A 25,967-nucleotide genomic window follows, 5' to 3' on the forward strand; every position below is an offset into this window, starting at 1 on the left:
CCTCTGGTTGCACTCAAGAGGCTGAAATTTGTGTTTGATTACTTTTGCTGTGACCCAAGTTAGCTTACAAACATATTTCCCCAAACTTAGCTTTCAAGAATTAAATTAAAAAAATAATAAGCCTTAAAGTTTCTATAGAACCATAATTATATATTATAGATCATATATATGAAATATACAAATTTATAATACAAATATTGTCTTATATATCATATATTGCATATATTGTGTTGTATATAATATCTCATGTATTGTATACTATATATAATACATATTGCATATATAATATTTATCATATATAACTGCCATAATTATATATCATATATAATTTTTGGTTTTTAATTAACAGAATTGGAAGAGCCACATTAATTGAAAAGCATTTATGGAATGTGAAACAAATGCCCATTAAATTAATTTTTTACAATATGTATTAAGCACTGAATATGAACATGATGCTGTGAAAAACACATTTTTTTCTGTTCTTGAGAGATTTATAGCCTGGGAGGGAAGAAAACAACATGATCAGAAATTTTAACATAGCATTTTACATGTTGTGACTGTAGATCATTCATGATCCTATTGGAAGTATAAAGAAAGAAAGAATTGTCCTGGTGGGCAATGAAGTTTTTGTCCAAGAAGTTTTCAGAACACATCCACTTCTGCCTCTACTTCCACAGCTCTGGTCTGAACCACTTAACATCTCCTACCTAATCTGCTACAATTACCCGCTACTAAACAGTCCAAAATTCTACCCTTAACCTTTGACAATTGTCTGCAGCCAAATTGATCTACTTCAAGAGGAAATCATTTCATGTTAGTCTACTGTTTTAAAGCTTCCTCTCATACTTAGAGTAAAATTCAAGTGCCATTACATGGCATAAAAACCACTAAACATGAAACCTATCTACTTCTTTATCTGAAAATATCCTCAAGACATCCCAAAGATAAACACCTTATTGGAGTCTTAAAGATAAAAAAGAATTACATTTGTTCTCACCTCAGAAAGTTTATGTCTTCAATCTCTTCTTAAAACAACATTTTCTTAATATTTACACATGTGTGGATGCTTTCCATAAATTCGCTGTCAGGTCAACATCCTTCCTCAGAGAAGTTTTTCCTGAACATGCATTAGTCCCAACCTCCAGTCACATTCTACCACTTCTTTTTTTCTTTCTTCAAGGTCCTTATCAGGATCTTGTTTATTTAATTGTCAATTGCCTGATTACCATTCTTAATTATATAATAGAAATTTTGTAGGACCTTAACTATCTCATTATACTTAACCTACTATTGGCAACTGAACGAGGGCTTAAGAACAGACCCAGGGCCTGCAGAGGTTTCATTATACTTTTTTCTCTACTTCTTTGTAAGTTTGAAAATTTTCATAATAAAAATAAAATGCAGATGATAGATGATAATGATAGATATATACGTACATACATACATGATAGACAGATGATAGATAGATAGATAGACAGACAGACAGATGGCTATATATCTCTCTATACATGTTCTATAGGTGAATTTGAAACTTATTAAAGAGCATGCTTTGTGCCTGTCACATTTTTGTATTCTTATATAGCTTTTTAAAGAACTTAATATGTAATCAATAAATATTTGGTGACTAAAAATATATTAAAAATGAATATATCCTGTGATACAAAATTTTCTACTTTTACTTAGCGCAGAGAAAATAAAGAAGTCTGCTTATCTTGTCTCACTTGATCCTTTTAATTAATACTATATCAATTATCCTTGCCTCCTTTATAAAGTTTGACTAATGTAACCAATTTCTTAGGAGATTTTAAGTAATAAATATAAGATACATAAATTGTCTAACCACTAATTATTTCAAAGTATGACAAACATTTAAAAAAATAAATTTAATAAACTCTAATATTCAGCCCTGCCTGTATGATCAACCTTGATTGCTACAGGTGGCAAATTCATCTTAGAATATCATTTCAGCTCATGTTTGTCTTTGGAAATTTTGTTTACAAAAGAAAAAAGTGTTTATTATATTTTATATAATATAAGTATGTAGGTATAAATATGCAGAATTCTAATTATATTTGTTTAATGGTTAGATAAATACTCCATTGTTAGTCATGTATCTTATGCTTTGCATGTTCTTTGAGTTAAATGTTAGAAAAATAGGTAAGGCAGTTTTTCAGCAAGGCAGCCCTACATTGCTAGAAAACTATCCTAACTTTTTCTAGTTAATACAATAAGCAAATGCAGGCATGAAAAATACCAAGTAATTTATTATATGCTCTAAATCATTATTCTATCAGAAATGCAAATTATAAATCAAATTATTAAATATGTTTTTAATATACATGAATTAACACTGTGGCAAAACAGGAATGTTCACATAAAACTAGTGAGTAAAAATTAAGACGATTCTTAAGGCTAATCTGTAAAGTTCCAAATGGCAGAAACTCAGCTCAAACAAGCGTAAGCAAAACAGGATTTCTAGGTTCACTAACTGGATTGTTATTTATGCCACTCAATATTTAGTGTGATTCTATTATCTAAGGCTTCAGATTGTCCACTCAGGTCATATTTACTGATTAGTCCAGGAGTTGTTTTGGTGATTCTTTCAAAATTTCTCCATAGACAATCAGATCACCAAATCATTTATGAACAAAAACAGTTTTTTTTTTCCTTCCCAGTCTGCATAGCTCTTATTTCCTTTTTTTTTTTTTTTCCTCTTATTGCATTAGTGAGGACTTGCTTTATGATGTTGACAAGGAGTGGTGAGAGGGGATACCCTTGATCTTAGTTCCTGATCTTAGTGGGAAAATTTCTAGTTTCTCACTGTCAAGTATTATATTAGCTATAGGTTTTTGTAGATATTTTTTAACAAGTCAAGGAATTCTCCCTCTATTGCTAATTTACTGAGAGCTTTTATTATTCATCGGTGTTGATTTTTGTCAAATGCTTTTTCTGCATCTATTGATACGATCATGTGATCTTTCCTTTTTAGCCTGTTGATGTGATAAATTACGTTAACTGATTTTTGAATGTTGAACCAGTCTACCATACCTGGGAGAAATCCCACATGATTGTGGTGTATAATTCCTTTTATACATTGTTGGATTTGATTTGTTAATATTTTGCTGAGGATTTTTGCTTCTTTGTTTGTGAGAGATATTGGTGTGCAGTTTTCTTATAATGTCTTTGTCTGGCTTTGGTATTAAGGTAATGTGAGCCTCACAGAATGAGTTAGAAGTATTTTTTCTGCTTCTATACTCTGAAATAGACTGTAGAGTAGTCATATAATTTCTTCCTTAAATTTGATAGAATTCACTAAGCCTACTGCTTTCTGTTGTAGAAGGTTATTAGGTATTAATTCAATTTCTTTTGAATAGATCTATTCAGATTTATATTTTCATATGTGAGTTTTGGCAGATTGTGTCTTTCAAGGAATTGGTCCATTTCATCTCAGTTGTCAAATGTGTGGGTGTAAAGTTCACGATATTCCTGTATTATCCTTTTAATGACTATTGAATCTGTAGTGATGCCTTCTTTCATTTCTGTTATTAGTAATTTGTGTCCTCTCTCTTTTTTCTTATTTAGCCTGGCTAGAGGTTTATCAATTTTATTGCTCTTTTCATATAACCAGCTTTTGGTTTTGTTGATTTTCTCTATTCATTTCCTGTTATTATTATTATTTTTAATCTCATTGATTTCTGCTCTAGTTGATATTATTTCTTTATTTCTGTTCTTTTGGATTTAAATTGTTCTTTTCTTTGTAGTTTCCTAAGATGGAAAATGAGATTATTGATTTCCCAACATGTTTTTTCTTTATTCTCTCTACTTCTCCCATTACTTCATGTAGCTTCTTTTAAAACTATACTTTAATCAGTGGGAATAAATGTGGACAAAATGTGGAAATGGGGCAAAAACTATTCCAGTTCATTCTTTTTTTTTTTTCTTACATCAACCTCAAGTTCTATTTTACAGTAAAAGACCCATACCTCATACCTCTTCTCCATTAAAAGCAATTTAGAAGGGAGAGGAGACATATTATTAATATGAAATAAAAACAGAGATGCCATTGGAAAAAGACCATTAGAACCAATGAGAGCTCATTAGTGAAAGTCAGGTTCTGAATGCCAATCTGAAAGAGCAGAGCTAAATTTTTTAAAAAAAGGAAAAAAAAGCGATATATCATCTCTTTGGTAATATTCTAAATGCCAGTTTTACTACTCCTTGAAAGAAATACCGTGAAATCACACATTTTCATAACCCTAAGGACAAAACTAAAAATATTTTTAGATGTTCATACATAAAATTCACACATTATATTTTTTATTTCAGAATTCATATTCTAAGTGATGTACCCCCATTCACATCAGATCTCACAAAATTTAGAATAAAATTATACAACAGTACATGAGAAGCAATTTCCTTTAAAAATTTCTAGTCTGTATATACACAAGCAGACCAAAAAGTATTTGTTTTTCATATTCTTACCTCCTACTATAGTTCACCAATATGCTTTTAGTAAGAGTGGGCTTCACTGCCTACATTTATTCATTCTCTCAAAATTCACTCACTAATGCCTTGTTTTCAGGCTTTCACCCTCAACAGTCTAATGAATTTCTTCCATCAAACACTACTAGTATGTAGCAAAGTGCCAAGTCCATAATAATTTTATGTTATCTTCCTGACTATACTCTTTTAAACACTCTTCCAATTTCTAACGTCTCTAATTATTTCTCTGACTCCTTTTTCCCATTCTTACATTCTTTGGGAGGGAGTTCCCCTGGTATAATGCTTAGATCTCTTTCCCCCTCATTAAATTATCAATTATCATTCAAATCCATTTCCATAGCTTCAATATGACATTTATAGAAAAGACTTAGAAATCCATTTGTCTAACACTGCACAGCATTGCACAGAGATTGATAGCATTAACTGTTTTGATACTCAGCTTAGCTGCAACATGGCTGTATGCAAGCAATGATTTTGTACCACCTCTCTAAACATCTATGTTTTCATCTGCAGAAAAAGGAATACTAAGATTTCTTATCTCATTGGACTGTCCAACTAAACTACATAGTTAATTTATATTGTTATTATCTGAGTGTTGACACAAATAGACAAATACTCAACAAATACCCACTAAAGAGTTATTATTTCTACATTTCCTGCATGTTTTAGCTAAGTTGTTCTGTCCCCCAGGAAACTCTCTCTGATCTCCTTAAATAGGCAACCCACGTGTGGCTTCCAATGGCTGATTTACTATCCCTATCATAGACTATCAATTCTATTACATTTGTCCATAGTATTGATTAGGTATTATAATATCAATAACTTGACTGCATCAACAACTATATTGTTCATAAATTTCTTGTGGGTAGGCAGATACCACGTCTTGCTTGTATTTATATTTCTAGTGCTTAGCATAAATTAAATAATTGGCATAATGTCAAAGTAACAGTCTAGGCTAGGATTCAGACACAAGCTCGATACCAATGTTGTGCTCACTCTCCATACACTGCATGGACTCAGGTAAAGTACTTACAGTACTCTGACTTTGGTGGTGGTTATATGCTTACTCCATATAAACTTCTAGGGCTGGTCAACTAATCTCGTCTCTGATAAATGTTCATTAATAACCTTTTTCTCTGGTCCAGAGCTGAGTCAATAACCCGTAATCACAAGTAACGGCCTCTGGCTGTGAGACAGTCCCACTGAAAGGATGTGGGCCAGATAAGAGTGTTTCATACTTGCTAAGAGTTTCATCCTGCTGAGCTCAGAGCAGAATCAATCTAGGGTTTACATTGAATGTGAGATACTACAAAATTACAAAGCCTTTTAATACTTATTGAAATCAAGTATGTACCATATAACCTGCAGAGATTTTCTTATTTCTGAAGGATAATGGTTACCTTTTCATTTATCGTATTAAGTGATATCCAGAAGCTAAAGAAATAGCAAAGCAAGAATTGCAATTTTCAAAAACTACCACAAGAATTTGGTTGTTCATATTTTTAAACCCGAAATATCTTTCATGTACTCTTCTTATTCTTTCTAAGTCTTTTAAAAAATTGTCTTCTTTCCACAGTTCATGTGGAGAACAGCATTTCTCCAATTTATAGTTCCATGATTTAAACTATATGATAAAAAAAATTGCATCTATTAATGCAAAAAAATCTTTAGAATGCAAGACCCCAAAGAATTTTATAATATTAACTACACAATATTAAAAAGACTTTAAAGGCTAGTAATATTACACAGAAAACAGGCACCATAAAAAAATTAGCTTAAATTATGATAAGGTCATTGCTAGAGTCATAAGGAAATCAGGACAGCATCCAGACTAACACTCATTCTATTCAGGAAACTTGTATTTCCTGAAATATTTACAATATTTCTTATACATATATATTCATAATTTGAAGACATTTATGTAAAGAATCACCAATATTATTTAATTGTTCTACCACTCTGTTTAAAAATTTTTTTATTGGGGCGAAATAATGGTTCTCTATAACTTCCCTTCATTGATGCTTGGCTAAATCAAAATATATCCCTTTTCAAATGGTATTTCTTAAACTATTTGAATAGCAGGATTATTTTCCTTTCAGTCCTTTTCCACTGTGAGGATCACAGCACCGCTAGTAAACCTAGCTCTGTGCCCAAATAATAATACTCATAAAAATAACACTCAGAAATAAAAATCATTAACTGAATAACTCCGAGTAGGTTTATGTAACCAGAAAAGCAAAATGCTACTGTAAACAGTAAAACAACCTATTGCATTGGAAATCTTAAAGGAAAAGGAATGTGATAAGATAAAATGAGCTTGTTTGGAAACCAATAACATTTAAATGATATTTCATAAAAGAGCTTTAGGTTCATGTATTTTAATGAAAAATCTTGGTTTGATGTTTTTAAACAGATGAGTTTGTAAATATTGTTATGAGATATGTCTATTTAAGAGACCGCTTCTGCCATCTGGTATAAAAATACTCAAATTACAAGAAAAGTATTTGAGGGACAGAGTTCAACTTGAGAGTTCAACTTGAAAATCTAAATATATAATTTAAAATGCATATGGTAGGCATATTATGACAGTAGAAGGTATAAAAGAAGTTAAATTTAAGCTGATCAAACATAGTTCAAATTTTGTGGAAAATATTAATAGAAAGAGGCTGTGTGAATCAAAAAAACTGAGTTAAAGTAAAAGTAGTAAATGTCATACTCATTTAGACAAATTTCTTAAACTTTTAATTTTCACAACAAAATTAATTTAATTTGTTCAATAACGAAGGCCTCCATAGCTTGTCAGGCAGAAGAATGGTCATTATTTTGTCTTCTTATTTGAAGACAAAATTTCAGGACTTCAAACTCACATGCTTTGTTTTTCTTAAGGTTTCTTTAAGTGTAGTCCTGGGATCAGAAGCATCGCCTGGCCCTTGACAGAGATGCAAATTTTCAGGACAACCTAAGAGCTACTGATTGAGAAGCTCTCTGTATGATAGCCAGAAATTCCTGTTTTAACAAGGCCTCCAGGTGATTCTAATTCTTGCTAAAGTTTGGTTTATCTTATATTTTCTGAGCATATATATTTGTAGTAGGTGATTTAGATGAAGGCTCCAGGATACACACTGATGGTTTAAATTTATCTCCTTGTTTAAATGTACCTTCTTATTTCACAAATCACATAATCTGGAAATTAAAACTTAACTTCCCATTGTTCGTTTTGTTCACGAGGGGAAGAACTGAAACCAGTACTTGACACTGTACAACTTTTGCTCCATATCTATTCTCTTTCTTTATGTCTTTAATTATTTTTTTTCTCTGAAAATGGTTACACACTACAATTTTCAAGATCAAGCTTTCAATTCTTCAATCCTAGGATTAACTCCATCCTAATATGATCAATTACTATGTCTTTTTTCCAGACATTTTCTAAAATTATCAGAGGGGCATAAATGAATAACCTTAAAGTAATTTAAAATGCATGTGTATTTGGAAAATATGATTTCAAGGAATGAGTTTTTCTAAGACTTTAAACAAGCTCTCAATTATTCTGTCACCCTGAATAAATTAAACAAGAAAAACAACCATCAGGCTAAGTCTTTGATAGGGCATTTCAGTTAAATGTATCTTGCTTGTGCATTTACTTTTTGCTATGAAAAATATTTTTTTAAGCAAAAATTTTTTTCAAGTTTAAAGTGAGACTGTTCTGGTTGAAACGGGGAATCTAAAAAGTGTTTCAAGCACCTGTTCGTTCCATAGCTCCAGAGACATGTCTTTGGGACACAAATTTTTGCATGGTTAAGTCTGAAAACTTTGATCTAAAGCATTTTCTTCTCTGGGCATCTTCGTATGTATTACAGATAACAAGGATTACTGTAAACAGAAAGTATTTTTTCCTTAGACAGAATAATCAACCAATAAATTGAATACTAGAAGAGAGAAACAAGAAATTTCTCAGATGTTGAATAGAAAGCATGCAGGCTGTGTTTTACATGTAAAGACACTGTTATTCCTTCAGCCTGGAAGGCTCTCTGATTCTTCTGTGTTCATTTAGCAACTTCTATTCATTCTTGAAAACCCCAATAAAGCTCTATTTCTTTCGTAAAGGCTCCACCAAAGAAAATCAATCTTTCTACTGCTATAATTTTTATCGTAAACAGATTTCTAACATTACATGATACCCAAACATTTTACTAAAATTATTTGCCTACATTCGTATCTCACCTTGAATTGTTATAATTCCTCACTCAGTTATTTCCAATACCAAATATAGATATAGTATGGGATAGGCACTCAATAAACGTGTATCTCAGTAATCGAAACTACAGAGAAAAGTTAAGGCAATTATTTATGTAAAATGGTTTTAAGACTCAAAGAAAAACTGATTAGACTAGAGGTAAATGCTTTTTTGTTCATAATAATCCAAACTTCAATTTTCTGCTTTATCTTTTTTGTGAGTATATAGATCAGTTTATAAAATTATCTTGATTTTTGAAATACTTTTGAGAATTTCTTTTCTACTCAATGTTTGTATTGACTTATTTAAATATATTTAAAGTAATTAGTGAAAACAATCTACTTTCATCTACAAGTAAAACAAATTAAAGCATATATTTGACCATATAGAGATATAAACTTATAAAGGCAGTTTTTGATATCATATAAATTTCTCTAGCGGTGTCAAATTTTACCCTAAAAATTTTTTTTGAAGCACTTCAAGTTGAAAAGAGAAACAGCCACTGCACCATCACACATCTGTACAAATACATAAATAACAACATGCAGCCCTTTAGTGAAAATACTATATTGCATGAAAACATATCCACATATCTATTTAACAATAAAAATACTGGATTTGCCACATTTTAAGCTGATGATAATTACATTTCTACAATTAATATTTCTTTTCATCCTTCTTGATCAAATTCAATTCAATTTAGTTACTTTAAACATTTCAAGAACAGAGTTAATTAAGTATAATAGGATAAGCTGTTTTAAATGTTTAAAAGAAATAATGAATTGAAAACAGATGATGGATCATTATAATGAGTGAATTAATAGAAAAATAATATTGAACATTATATTTGTAGGCTTTGCATCTCATTAGAAGCATTTAAATATATCCCTGGTCTCAAAATACTATATGTTGTGATTTCCATCCTGTGCTCCTTGAAGCCCTGGAGATTTCACATAGGCCCCCCAAGGGCTGCCAGGAAGAAAAGAGAGAGATATGGCACTCCAGACCTCCTGTCCACAATTTAGGTTTTATTCAGAGGGGCTATCATTTCTCTCTTCCTTTTCCTCTTTTTCTTTCCTTTCCTCTGCCCCTTTTTCCACGTATGATTTTGGTAGAACAAAGTCTCATGACAAAAAAAGATGAAAAACTAATGCTATAAGGAATTTAGAGAAATCTTCAATAATTATCACAGACCTTAATTTACTCTGAGTGCTAAAAAAAATATATATGTTGAACACATTGATAATCTCAAACTAAATGATATTCCTGAGATTAAGTAACTTCCCAAAATTTCCCCCCCAGAAATGTTTGTTTAATTTCTAAATTGTTGTAAATGAGAGATCTTAAAATCCATCTAAAATCTAGAATAATTGCTATTTTTTCAATTAAAACTTTTATCAAATATCAATTTTTGTTTTAATATTAAAGATAGTTTTATTAGCTATTGTATATAATTTTAATTTTATTGTAACTTCAAAACAAAATAATACCAAGCATACGTCTCATGAAAAAAATGATATAGAAGTTCATTAGCACTTGTTATTAATTATTGTAACTCCTTTATGTTGAAAAGGTTATTTGATAATGCACCTCATCAATGTTTCAGTAATATATTGATCCTAGGCTTGTAAGGAATATTTTGTTGATTAGAAGAATTTTTAATTCAGTCAAGAAAGAAAAAAAATTGGCATTGAAAATGTATAAAGTAAAAAATGTCATAAATTAATATTAAGTGGTACCTGGTTAGCAGTATTTTCCACATGCTCTCTCCAAACTCTACAAAATTATACATGGAAACAAATATAGTTGTATTTAGTAGATATCATATTATACTGAGAAGTAAATCTGTCAGCTTCTAAGAAACTAGAAAGAATTCTCATCACCTATAATGCTTACAGTGTTGAAATAAAAAATACAATATTTGGATAACCAGATTATGTTCACTAAAAAAAAAAAAAAAAAAAAGGAGGGGGCTAAAACAAAAATAAACGCATACATACACATCATAAAGAGTTCATATTTTGCCACCATTGTCTGTCCCCTTGGATCTAAAATTCAAGTGATTATATTAACCAATAATTAAGCCAGCCATCTGTTTGCCACTTAGGTAAGTATCCTGAAGTATCTCACATGCTGTGCTTTATTTTCTAATTCTCTCCTCCCTACAGTATCACTCTTACAATGTCCATTAGAAATATCAACTTCCGGAAAATACGCTGGTATATAGAATATGTTGGGAAGATACTGATGGAGCCCACCTACAAGTAAAGAGTTCTAGGCTTGAGCATAATGAAGAATAACCTTCCTAAAAGGATATTCTTGGGAATGCAATGTGATTTTTCATCAATGTTTTTTACAATGTCAGAGAGGCAAGCATTGGAAAGATGGGAAAAGATGCAACATCAGTGGTCACAGGACTTCACTAAATGAACCTGCTTAGACACTGAGAAGTGATCCAGAAACCCGACAACACCTGTCCCATATATGAGGACCTTGGAATACCCAGGAAAGTCAAGAGTTATTAACAATAAGCCTAGAGAGACAATCCTCCCTCCAAAGATAAGCAGAAAAACAATGTTTACGAATAAAAACTTATAGAACATCATCCCAACAACTCAGAGGGAGAGGTAATGACTGATTTTGACTTATTTGTAGAAAACTAGATATTTTTCTAAAAAAAAAAATAGTTTAAATCTGTTTAGAAAGTTAAAAGGACATGTGAAAATGTATGTTGTATAGAATCATAGCATAAAACTGTAAGGAATAAAATAGAGATAAAAAAGACTACAGAATGACATAAAGAAGAAATATAATTGTCAAGGAATCAAAATTTCAATAGCAGCCCTGGAAGTCTTAGTGTATAGAAAAAAATGCCTAAAAGAAAAGGGAAACAATGAATATAGAAGGTAAATTTGGGAAGCTCTCAGAATATGCAGATTAGTCATGAAATAAAAGCAATCAGAGACAAGATAGTAGATTTGAAAAGCTGAGAGTAGAGTCATCTTAACCATTATAGGTGACATTGGGGAAGAAACCAGATAATTCTATTTTCGAAATCACTTCTCAGCAAAGTCCCAGGCGCTGACTACCAATTACTGCTTGTGTCTTTTTCTTTTAAAACTGGCTTTTCAGGTTGCATGAAATCAATGAACCTATAATCATGAATTTTCAATATAGAAGGTCAGAAAAACCAGTAATATATTACTGGTTTATATAAAAGTATACTTTTGTATACTACTTTATACAAAAGTAAGAATTACTTGGTCAGTTTTAAATATGGCTCTGTCTGCACCTTCATGACCTTGAAAAATACCAACCATCCTAGAATAACTCTAAAATAGGACTTGGGATACTGACTGAGGATGGTGGTAGTCAGTGGATATGGATCCAGTTTAGTTAAAAAAAATATATATATATATATATTATACCTAAACATCATCTCTCTACCACACCCATACCTAAAAGGGAGTTTAAATGTATATATACACGCACATATATACATATATGTATAAATACTTTATATATATACACACACACACACATATATATTTATGTGTGTGTATGTATGTATAAATACTAAAAAGGAAGCAGGCATTGAGCTAGGAGTTTCAGAATTAAAAAAAAACTAAATATGGCTCCCACTCTCAAAGCTTTATGGTAAACTGAAGAATACCTCTCTAAAACCACTTCCAGTATTGGCTTTCTAGAAATAATCACCATAGTATTCAGACATTTGAAAAGTCAAAGAGAATAGAATAATTTAATATATATAAACCCAGTCTTAAAAAGAAAAAAGAAGAAATGTAAACACAGGAATTTTGTTGGTACTCATGAAGATACAGTGTGTTTTGAGTAATTCACCTACTTTCTGTCTGATTACCTTAATCAGCCCCAGCTGATGTCTGCAAGCTCTTCCAGTTCTTGGTATCCTAGATAGCTCGAAGGAGCCAACCTAGCTCATAACTCAAAACTTCACTCTCTAAGGTTTCCAAATTATTCCTATTTAAAAAATCCTTGTGTTTGCATTTTCTCTTTTACTGCATATCCATAGTTAGATAAGGATATACTTCAGCAAAATCCATTGCCCCCACTGGCATGCAGGGTGCCTCTGACAGCGTATTGGATTTTAGCAGTTTGTCTAGTTGCAAAAATTTGGTTTGCTCAAGTATATTTAGTTCTGTGGCACAAATGAGTATTTCAGGAAGCCCAACAGAAACAAATCTTTTTACTCCTTAGAAATTGTCTCAGCAATTGTGAAAAATCAATATTAGTCTTCTTAAATATGTGTAAATTGATGCAGAGATTTTGACCATCATTAATCACACCACACCTAATGACAGTATTGGTCATAATAATTTAGATCTTTTGTTAAGTTTTAAACTAAAGGATACCTTCCTTCTTGATTATTGAAAAATGAAATGTCCTTTGCTATACGTATTTTTAGCTAAGACTATAAGGAAACATTTTAAAGTTTACTTTCATAATTGTGTCTGTTTTCAAATTAAAATGAGGCTGTGTGGCATCAAGGTACTAATTCACTTGCTGAAGTAAGAACATGTTAGACATCGTTTTTGATGCTGAATATACATAGGCGATCTAATGTTCAGGCTCTGAGAAAAGCTAAGTTAGCAGGTGGGGTCCACAAGGCTGAGTATAAGTTAGCCCAGAGAGAATTTCTGAAAAACAGAGATGCCTGGGAAAGTCATGGTTGAATTTAGAATAGAAGTGATGTTTCACAAGGAAAAGCAGGAGTCTGTTTCTGGTACAGAAAGGAAAGTAGTTTTGGGAACATAACTAGGGAACGTGCAAAAATGTTTCTTCTATTTGTGGTTTAAATACTAACTCCTTGGTATGTCAGGTCTTGGAGCGCAGAAGAAAGTGGTGTTGTGGTCAGATAATATACTGACACCAGACAAAATACCAGACCTATGCAACCAAGGCTTTTAAACTCATTTAATGAGTGATAGGATCTTTAAATAACAGGAACTTCAATAGCAGGAATTGATAAAAGTGACCCCCAAAGTGACAGTAGCAGTTGGAATTTCAAAGTGTATAAGAAAGAGAGTACACACAGATTGTTGGGCAAAGTTGGCTAGAGCAAAATGATAAAAAAAAATTAAAGTAGCAAATGTTTCATTCTCTATTTTTACTTTCTTCCAACCCATGCCCTACCTAGGCAAAACTTTTTGGACAAATTTTTAAGTAAATTTAAAAATTTTTCTCTTCCCCCCAACTTTATTGAGATATAACTGATGAATAAAAATTGTATATATTTAACTATACTACTTGATATTTTGATATAATCACCACAATCAAACTAGGTAGCTATTCCTTACCTCACAATTACCATTTTCTTTGTTTTTCTTTCATTTTTTTGTGTGTGTGATGAAAACATTTAAGGTCTATTCTCTACCAAATTTCAAGTACAATAACACAGATTAACTATAGTCGTGTTATTACAAATTAGATCTTGTGATGAGAAAACATCTATTTTGACTTATTGTCTAGGCATTTTACATAGACATCCCTGCTCACACCCAGAGTATGGACAATAAGATAAGGACCTGAACTTAGGATTTCTTCCACAAGTACCCGCTTTGCTTTTCCAGAGGCACCTTTTAAAATAACCATTTAGAGTTGAGCCTACAAAGTTAGTAACCTCCACCCCAACAACCTTATAAGTAATGGATGCTTGCTACCCTCCTTTCTATCTCCTGCTTGCTAGTGACCTGGGACAGAGGGCTGCCCTTCCCCCAGCTATTTGTGGCCAATCCCCTCCCAGTTTTGGGATAGGTAAGTTATAAATCTTGTGACTTCACTTCCTTTGTGTAAGTGTATTGAAACTGCACCTTCGATCAAAAAGAACCCAGGGATTTCACTTTCTCACACAGTGGGAGCTAGGATGCTGGTGACCCATGTGGGTGGCTTCTATCTCCTCATTCATAATCTGCATATTCATAAATTTAATACACCATCTATGGCCCCCCCCAACACATCTGCAGAATTCATCCATCTTGCATAACTGACACTTGGTACACTCAATCCTTCCTCATTAAATAACCTAAGAAATCTTCCTCCAGTTCTGCTACTTACTAGCTGGGCAAGTTACTAAACTCTCCAAGCATAGAGACAAAAATATTTAAATGGTTTAAAATATTTTAAGAACTTCTATCCATTTTGGTACTCACAATGACTTTAGAACAGGGGTCCCCAATCTCCAGGCCAAGGACTTGTAGCAGTCAGCCGGTTAGGAACCAGGCCACACAGTAGGAAGTGAGCGCAGGGTGAGCAAACCAATCTTCATCTGTATTTGCAGCCGCTCCTCAGCACTAGCATCACCACCTCAGTTCCATCTCAGATCATCAGGCATTAGATTCTCATAAGAACCCCAATCCCCTGTGCCAAAAGGGTTGAGGACCACTGCTTTAAAAGGAAGGAATAAGAAGACTTATCTTCTCAGTCCAAATGGGTAAAGACATGGCCACCTAGAGAAGTTGAGTGACTTACTCATCGAGTCGACCAGTGACAAAACTAAAGCTCTGATTTCTGGAGGCCTAGTCCCTCTCTTGTCAAACACTCCATCTGACACACAGAGAGGCTGTTTTTCTGCCCTGATGATTAGGACGGCATTAGAGAGCAATATATCTGAATGGTTCAGAGAAGCAGTCATTTAATCATTAACTCAAGAAGATTATGCAGCACTTCCACACAAGGCCTCACTCACTTTTCTAATTAAGAGAGTTTATATTTCTAAAATTTTTTGAATATAATAGGATCTTGATGGAATTAAACTCTAAGGAGCACGATATTTAAAAAAAGTGTTTGTGACAGGTGTGGGATGACAGAAGAAAAATTAAATTAGTAACACTGGCAACATCAGAAAACCAAATGAACATTCACACTCCTAAGAAAGGAGGGGTATCATATACACATACAACTAATTAATATGTACATTCTTTTTCACTTATAAATGGAATATCATGGAAGACCAGGTAAGTACAAGCTACCTGCTGTTAAACACTGTTTGCAAGCACATGGCAGTAATGGGTTAATGGCTTGGGTTCACAGCCCCAGTAATGAAGGTGCAAGCTCATTAAAACTGGCATCGGTATTGACAGCACAGAGGCGTATACTAAGGTGTTATCAATCGAAGGTGCAAAATGAGATCAGCTTTTAAATTGTTTTTCAGCAACTCCCATAAAAACAAGGAGAAAAGAGCTTCATGTCATATGCTTCACGCTGGAGATTTCTTGTGTAAAAATGAAGCAGAGAAATTTCTGTGAAAGTCGACACCATTCTCTAGGTACTGTCTTAGACCAATCTGCCAGTGGTTTCCTAAACCACTGAACTTTTAAAATTGTGGTTTAAACCATACCTTCATGTTGACTTGAAGATAAAATGATAAAATTTTTATTATTTTAATGTGATTGTTTCTAATCTCATACTATATTAATCCCATTAAAGTGTCCTTATCACATGATCACCCAACCTCTCTAGAATATAAACAGGAAAGGAGAACTCACTAGTTTCTATCCTGGTCTCACCAAAAGTTGGAAAACTATAGTTGCCAGATATGACTTATTGCAGCTGAGCAGACATACATCCCTTGCATATATTCTTAATAATAACTATATCATTCAGTATTAGCGCAATTCCAGAAACTAGCTATGGTCAGAACAGAATGCTCCCATTGACTACATCCCTAAAATTGCTCTATTTCTTCTCTCTGCTTCAATTAAATTTACACCTTTAGCTTTTCCAACCATTAGTATTCAACACCTGAATTGGTATCCTTGGATAAAACAAGATTCATAAGATGTTGGCAATCATCCATAAATTGGTAATAATTACTTGAAGGTTCAAAATACAATTCTTTCCACTTTTTGTTTAATGGACAGTATTCCATAAAAAATTTGTATAAAAGATGCCATAACCAGACTATCCCCTTCTCATACTTTCTATTCTGCCCAAAACACTCAATTTTCATTTGAAACAAGGCATAACTAATATCTTAACTCATAAATAGATACGTAGGACACAAAATGCATTGTCGTTAGTGATGATTAAAAAAAAAAACAAATGTTTACATCTTATTTAACAGCATAAATTGGATATTCAGTTTACCTAATGTCATTTAGCAAGTCTATTAGAACTTGAAAAAGAGTAGAATCAAGTTTTGAAAGTAATAGCAGAAAACTGTAAAATATTAATATTAATTATTCTATTACTCCAATAAAATTCCCACTAGAACCAGCTTATAGCACTCAAGCCATATTGTCATTTGCTTTAAGGCCTATTCTACAACACCTGGATTTGAATAATTCCAAAATAAGAAAACCAGAGAGCTCTCTTGTGTCATTCAGTCAAACACTCTAATCATGTAGAGGAAGGATCTGAGGTTCAGTAAGGTAATGAGAGTTTTCCCAAGGTGAATATTTAACTATTAAGACAGAACTCCTGAATCCAGTATAGTACTCTGTTTTCCATTTCACATGAAGTTTTAAATTCCAGTTTCTGTGCATCTTATTTCAGAGTTCTTGTATAAACTGGTTAGAGAAGTTTCACTTTTACCTACATTAAATATATAGCATATACTTAATCTTATATCTAAAAATAATTAATGTCTCCTCGTGTTATTTGTCTTTCTCTTAATATTTTTTTCCTTAAGATATTTGTTTACAGTTACTATACTCATCATTATCTGAAAGAAACAGTAGAACACGTGAACTTAAATTTTAATTTTGCCACCTCCAGCTGTGTGGCCTTCAACAAGTCACCTACTTGTTTTAAACCTCAGAATCTTCATTTATAAAATGAACACATTATTACTTAGAGAACTATAAACATTAGATATAATAATTAATTAAAAATGCAAAGCATGGTTCCTGGCTACTATAAGATGCTCCCCAAATAACTTTTATTAGTCGCATTAATAATGAACTGATAAAGATAGGTATTATAACTTCATTTTTTTTTTTGCATCTCTATAGTATTATATGAAAATAGTATTTAATTCTCATTAGGAACAAAACTAATGGTACATATAGAAAAGAAGAAGAATGAGATCTGCTAAATCTATTGTGTGTGCCTCTATGTACACATGAAACCAACCACTATGAATAGAATGGAAAATTTTGATTGACTCAATGCTTGTGCATGAAATGACATACCAAAGAATCTCAGCCATTTAATGATAAACAATATTATCTCTAACAATTCTTCTACTAAAGGCTTTCGAAAATGTACCTACATGCTTAGTACTTGTTTATTCAATGTAAAAATTTATAATAGTTGATTGTGTGCTATCTAAAGATCTCAATGGCCCATTTAAACTGATTGCATTACAGAGCCCTTAAGAAACACACATAGACATAAACACACACATGTGAACACACAGAAAACATAATGTAAGCAAGTTATATTAAAAGCTTAATATGTAAATGTAGTTTATTATTGTTAGCTATACCATCTTTTTTTAGTTACAATCAATGATAAAAAATAATTACATTTTCTTGAAATCACCTAAGCATTCTAGTCAAATTCAAACAGTCTAATATGAGTAAAAGGAAATCTTCCCTTACCATTATCTGTCTTTTCATTAATATTTTTTTCTTTAAACCATAGTTATGTTTTTTATTAATTTATAAATATTGTTAAATGTTAGTTTGATGACGACATAAAAAATTCACTTTAGACAGTGTCTCTAACTCTAATATATCCTACTTAACATTGAACATGAAAATCCTGGATTCTAGCCAGAGCTAATTACTGACTTTAGATTGAGAAAAAGTGAAGAAAACCTCTTTGTATCTCAACTTACTCATCCATAATACAAAATTAATGCTCACCCTGCCTCCAAAACAAGATTTTTCAAAGGAATGCAAATAAATAGCACACGTCAAAAAGTAAATGTAAATTCTGACATATTATAAACATATAAAGTAAAATTCTTATTACTAACATTCTCCCATTTTAATTCTAAGAAAAATAAAATATCTGATAATCATCAAAGCAAATTCAAAATCTTCAGTTTCAAAATTATGATCTAATGAAAGGGTGAATCTTCTGAAAGAAATTAAGTATAATAAGTACAGTAAAATAATCAAGCATTAATATTCTAATTATATGCCAAAACTGAGTTGATCAACTTCTTTGCCATTAATTTTACATAAGCACACGCACACACATTCACACACACACAGCATTTTTCTTAGTTAATCTTACATGCCACGCTAATTCCTATGACTGCTGTAATACATCTTTGTTCTCCCAAGCAATGTCCTCTTTCTTCCCTAGGCTCCTCTGCCATCTATGTTAAGACTGAAGATCTCTTCCAGAGAGACTACTCCAATGAACTCAAACTAGTCTCTTACAGTTCTAACATATTTTTAAAAAATAATAACTCAGAAATTTATTACCCAATTGTTGTCTAATTGTTTCAGGTCTGTTATTTGCATCTAGTTTCTAAATTCTCTGAGTACTGTAATTATATTTTATTTCCTTTAACCACTTTAGTGGTTTGTGTATATATTAGCCACAACTTTTAACATATGTAGATAAAAACTGTCAGATAAAGTAGAGGCAACAGAATAAAAAGGGGTTCAAAAAACAAAATGTGCTCTGTGTGTCCTTGATCATGGCGAAGAGAGAGGTGTGAGACATGGAGATGTGTCTTGGATTCTAGGGAAAAGAAAGTTAATCAAACCTTATCATAATCTTGATTAAATATTTCTTATACCTCTACTTATCTCTACTTCCTGCCCTCATCATAAACTTTTCATTACTAATTGCATTCCTTAACCCATAAATATGAGTAATGGAGAAAGAAACTTTATATTTATAATTTCCTTGAGCAAAAGGACTATATATATTCGTCTTTATATTCTCATATTTTTTGCAATGCTCAATAAATACCTATTAAATGAATAAAAGGATGTATGGATAAATAGGTCCAAAGATAAATGTCAATGTCAAGTGTCTTTTAATCTACATTTGTGTTAACAAACCCAGTACCTGGGCCAACAAAGACAAGAAAAACCGTAACTGTGTAGAATTCACTATGGCTGTGAGAACACCATTTATTTTATTGCATACCTTTCAAATTGTAACAGATCCCACTTAGAATATACAAAACCCTGAGCAGGGCATATAGTTGGAACTCAGTAATGCTTGTTGATGAACGCTAAGCATAACTGTTTAATCTCTCACTTAGACTATTTTTCCTTTTTTAAAAAATCAAACTATAGTTTTCTATTTCAAAATGTAGGCTGTGGCATAAAAGTTTAGCTCTCTTAATCTATAGTTTGTTTTATATTTCCAACCCACTTTAAATACTTTAATGTAATCATTATATTTCTAAAACATAGACATATTATTTTCCTTAAAACTTTTTTTTTCCTGAAATGTTAACAGTGGTTTTATGCATACTTTTCCCTACTCTCTCTGATATTTAGTATGAATGTTGTCATTTTAAGACAAGCTGCAATTTTAAAATAATTTCCTTAAAGAAAACTATTTAGATTCAAATTTCAAACAAAAGTTTGAATATTTGCAGTTAATATGTAAGATTTCTAGAGTATGATTTTAAGTACTTTTAATATAGATTAAACTTAATTTCAACTTTAGCAAAAGCACAATGTAACATGTAAATCGTGTAACAATAAAAACTGTGGTGTTTTTTTTTTTGGTAATTTGGAGAAAGTAAACATGCTTTAATGGCATGCTTTTGTAAGCACTTCTTTAATTTTGGCAGAAAATGATTCACTCTTGATAGTAAGATACTTTGACATACATTTTTTAAAAAAAGGTCAGCCATAATAACAATTAATTATATTCTTAACATCATTTTCAAATCTCTAAGCTATGAATCAGGAACTAGGGATGTCATAATTTCAACAGCTCTCTATGTACTCACATTACTGGAGAAAAAAATAAAACATAGTTAACTAAAGGGAATAATCTGTCTCAACTCCTTAGAGAACAGGTTGTAAAATTTCTAAGACCCCTTACACCTTAACAAATCACATTGCTTCTCACAGAATAGTCTCATTCTCCCAGAGTCAGTAGTAATTCTACACTTTTCTCTGTCCCTCTCTCTCCTGTTAATCTTTGGACAAAAAGAGCATATTCCGTCATGCCAACAGTGGTACAAAGAATGGGGGAAGGATTTTTTTAAGAGCTACTGTAGAAAAAATTAAAAACAACTCATTATTCTATCAGAAAATTATTTAATATGTTGGCATAATTCTGTTTTTGGGCATCTACGAGTGTGTACATGCATGTTATTATTGTGAAAATATTGTGCATATGAATTTGTATTCTACTATTTTCACTTAACATTTTATTCCAAGCATGTTCTAATGTCATTAATTTTATTCAAAGACCAGTTTTAGTGGTGGTATTATATGTTGTTAAATAGATGTAAAATAATTTATCTACCCACATACCTACTTTTCTGTGTTTAGTATCTATTCAATAGTTTCTCCTTATAAATTCTGTTGCAATAAAAATATAAATTATCTTCAAAAGCCTCATAGTCATTAATTCAATTCTACCTTAGTTAAATATCAGCTTGGTTGATGGTTATCAAAAATAAAAATTTTGAAAAAGAAAATAAAAAATTAGAGTTAAAATTCTGATTCAGACTAATGAGAAAGTGATAATGCTATCAGAGTCCACCAGCTCCCTGTGTGCAAATAAATCCAACAGTTTCTGCAACACATTCTAATTAAATTAATGGACAAAAATCCTACCATAAAAAGTAGTACCAAACAAATGAACAAAAAAATAACAAACTAGATTTATTTGATTCCCCTAATAATGAGTGCCCCTAATTATTGTAAATATTAATATCATTTACAATAAGTTGTTTTATTACTCACGAAGATTGCACCAATTCTGTTCGATATTCTAGATATAATTCATCAGGATGACACTGCCAGGGGCATTTATAAAAAATATATCAAGTGTCCAGAGCATCTCTAAAAGCAATTATAAGGACCCCTATCATTTGAATATTGTAAGTCTCTGGAATTTTGCTTTATTTATAAATCTTTTCTTGTTCTTACCATTTTTTCTTTTGCTTTTTACATACATTTGCTCATTTAATTATCACTATGCTTCTACCTATAGAAACAATTACTCCCAGTTTAGATGAAAAAACCAAACCTCAGAAGGCTTAAAAAAAATGCTGAAAGGCCCTGGCTTGCTTCATTTTATTGACTTTCTTATTTCAATATGTTATACTGTCACACACCATTTAAAGATAACAGGTTTAAATATCTATGTTGGACTATCATGTGGGAGATGAGTTCAATTAGCTCCAGCAGGAGTCGAATAAGAACACAATTAAGTTCAGAGGCTCAAACATTATTACTCATTTCAGCTAGCCATTTTTCAAAAAAAGAGTTAAGCAGCTCACATGCTGGATGGACATTTAGGAAAGGCAAGTTTGTAGAGATCCGAAAAATACCTATGAACACTATGAGAAAAAGAACTGAAATGAACTCTCCAATGATTGTGGATCACTTGGACCTACTTTTACATATCAAAGAAATGTCATAGCTTATCTCATTATGCTAACTAAACTATTTATCGAGCACTTCTTGAGTCCAGGCAAGGTGCAGATTGCTGGGGTAACACAAATGTGAACATGATACAAGTCCTATTTCTCAAAGTTTACTGTCTTTTAGAGCACTGTTACTCTAAGGGTGATGTCAATGACTATAGCAATTTGGGAAGTGTTGGCCACTGGTACACAGTGGGATAGGTTTAATTGAGAATAAGAATTTAGAAATGTCATAGTACTTTGACATTGCTACAAGATCCAAATACATAACAGACTACTGTCACTGAGCAAGTGAACTAGTGGATGAAACAGTGACAGACTAGCTATACACAGTATAAACTCATTACATGATGTTATAACGTAACATTAGTTTGCCCATTGCAACCGGATATACTTAAAATCCAGAATCTAATTTTTGATCAAAAGATAATTTAAATGATCTATACTCTACAGGATATATTTTAAAATTGGCTAAAGAGTTGAAGATAAAGAGTTGAAGATAAATTTGAAAATACAGTATCTCTTGACTCATTTTATATTAAAGCTTAAAACGAACATCCTGAGATTACTAAAATTGCTTTACAATCTCTTCTTCTATTACTATCATCCTTATTTTGAAAACTGATTTCTTCTCTACCAGGAGTATTATTAAAATAAAAAACAGAATCAGTCAAGATATGTATTATCCACTATGAGTAGTGCTATCATCAATCTAACCTAGATTAATTAACAAGTAGGAAGAAAGCTCACTTTTTACATCAAAACCTTTAAATATGGATATGCCAGTTCTTGCTCAAAATCTGAGAATAGGTATTTAATGTGAATCGCTATATCTCTCAATATTTGTTTAATTTTTATTTAGGAAAAATATGAGTATAAAAACAATCCCATTTAATTGTCTATCTACATTCTCTCAAAGTCATATATAAAATTCCTTTATTTTATTTCAATATTTTCCCCTTATTATATTTTTGAAATATAATTTTTGATCTATTGAATATCATAATATAAAATGTGGGGTTGTATTTGGTTGTATTTTTATTATATTTTTTAAAACTATTGATGCATGCCAAATTGGAAATAAAAACAAATGAATTACATTTAAAATAGTGTTTCACGATAGTTTTCACAATAGTTTTAGAAGCACTCTATTAGAAGAAATTAGACATGGTATTATAATTGAGGCAGGAATTTCTATATGGGAGAATCAAACTCTAGAGAAAGGTGATGTTGCTCACAGCTGGCAGGGAAATAAAATAGTCATTGGCTTTGTACCTGAGCATTAGGTTCCAAGTGGAATAAAATTTGGGCTTTCATATTGGAGAAGGAATTCCAGATAGAGAAAATAATGGCAAATTCAAAGATACAAGCAAGCTTTGGAACTTATGAGGAATATCAAGTAGTGTAATGTAGATGAAACATAATGTGAAGTAAAATTGTAGAAAAGAGGCTAAGCTTGATTCTGAGAGGCTTGGAATACAGAGGGAGGAGTTAGAATTTATTCACTTGGCAAAGGGGTTCCACTGATTTTTTTTGAGAAGCACATTAAAAGTTTCTAGCTGGGACTTAGAAAGTTGTATTTGATAAGAGACTGCTGAAGGGATTGAAGACCTATGAGACTAAAATTGGAGAGAGCAATTTTTTTTTCTTAATTAGTTATAAAAATCAAATGAACATAGACATTTGTTTAAGAAATTTTAGGGAAAAAAAGAAATAGGCAAAAAGAAAAAAATCAGGTCAAAATCCAATCATCTGGAAACATTGGTACACAATACATCAGTGTGACATCACACACTACCCACACTTTTGAAGACACCTTAGTTCACTTTTCATATCATGAACATGTCAATAAATATGCTTATACATCTTTGTTTTTGTGACTACATAATTACTACTATATGCATGTACTTGGAGAGATAAAGACATTATTTCAGTATTCAAGACGAAAGTATTAATAGCAATGAGCTCTGTGACAAAGAGATGCCAACAAGGTAGCTAATGTGTTAGAAAATAAGAATGGCATCTCAGAGTGAATCAGTTAAAGAGGTCAGATTTTATACTTAAACACAGGGACTAAAGCAGGCTTCACCTTTTATCAGCTGTGTCTCTGGATAAGTATTTTGCTTAAGCTTCAGTTTTCTAGGGTTAATAATTTTAATTTTATACACTATCATATGAATTAGGTGTATAAAGCATCTAGCATAAGGCCTAACATAGAAGGCACATCATTAATGTTAGTTCTTTCTTTGATGGTCAACTGACCATTGAATGTATGTGGGGAAATGAATAATGTTTTAAGGTTAAATGTAAATATTTAATTGACATTTTGAAATAATTGTAAAGTCACATGCACATGAAAGAAATACAGAGATATCACATGTAAGATGAATCATTTTAAAGAAGAGGAGTTTCTAGATATCATGGTGATATAACCAGAAAGAAAATGCTATAAAAACGGAGATTCGATCTTATGAGCAGATATGCAGGAAGGCAGTTGTTAAGCTAACTATGAACAAGAGTGCCCATCCAAGACCATGATGATATCAACAGATATATTATTTGAGAACCAACATATTGAATGGCATTGCTGCACTACAACCTACCTATAGTGACCTCCAAGAACTAAATGAAGCTTCCAAGTAAACTTAGCTTAGTCTCCTTCGAGAGGCTTATATATTAAGAAAACCTGGTGATACAGCTCATGAAAATAAATAAAAAGCTCACATTTTATATTTAGATACAATCTGAGTAAGGAGGCCAACATTACACATTCTATTCATATAGTTTCCACTGTATTTCCTGGTTATGCGAGGAATATGTAAATAGGCCAAGTATCTAGTGATTGCCAGGAAAGTGATCTGGTTCAGATAAAAGAAATGAATGAGCACAAATCTATATCTCCACTGGAATAAGAGCCCAGTGCACACAATCTACTGACAGTGAGTCAATTGCATAGATGGTCTTTATAAAGACTGCATGCCTCTGAGAGTTTAGATTCTGTTTAATCTTGTTTAAAAGGTTGTTTTTATGTCAAATTCTTTTATAAATATTATAGATCCTAGGTCTCACCTAGAATATAATAAAAACACTGCAGCTTTATCCTAGGATATTTTCTTTACTAATGCTTAATAAAGAAATTACTAAAAAAAAAAAAAAAAGATTAAAATGATTAACTCCAAATATATTTTTTTCAGTAATTTGTGGAGTGTTAGAGTAGAATGTGTGTCTTACATATTGAAATGGCTTAATTTATCATGCAGTTCACTAGTTAAATATCCATCAAATCCTTTGGCATTACAATATCAAAGTGTCAGTTATACACAGAAGTAAATGTCGCTTTAAATAATCCAAGCCAACTGAGAAGGAAGGTGAGGTCCATGCTCTATTCTTGCTTTCCAAGGTCAGAAAACACAAATTTCTATAGTATGGACAAAATCACGGTGACTAAAACAGAATATTATTCAGCATTTCAAATCTAATGACTCACATTTTTTCATAATTTTTTTAAAAAATTATAGTTAACATTAAATAATACTTTATATTAGTTTCAGGTATACAGCATAGTGGTTAGACATTTATAAAATTTATGAACTGATCCCCCCCGAAAATCTAGTACTCACCTGGCACTGTATATACTTATTAATATATTATTGACCAAATTCC

At 31.7% G+C, this 25,967-nt stretch overlaps 1 protein-coding gene across 12 annotated transcripts in view; it reads right to left on the bottom strand.

The window, feature by feature from the left end:
• Window positions 1–25,967, bottom strand: part of DPP10 (dipeptidyl peptidase like 10) — a 1,220,852-nt gene that overhangs the window by 408,913 nt on the left and 785,972 nt on the right. The gene's annotated exons all lie outside the window — the stretch shown is intronic.

The sequence above is a fragment of the Pteropus alecto genome, unplaced genomic scaffold (genome assembly GCF_000325575.1).
Source record: "Pteropus alecto unplaced genomic scaffold, ASM32557v1 scaffold3, whole genome shotgun sequence".
Classification (NCBI taxonomy): domain Eukaryota; kingdom Metazoa; phylum Chordata; class Mammalia; order Chiroptera; family Pteropodidae; genus Pteropus; species Pteropus alecto.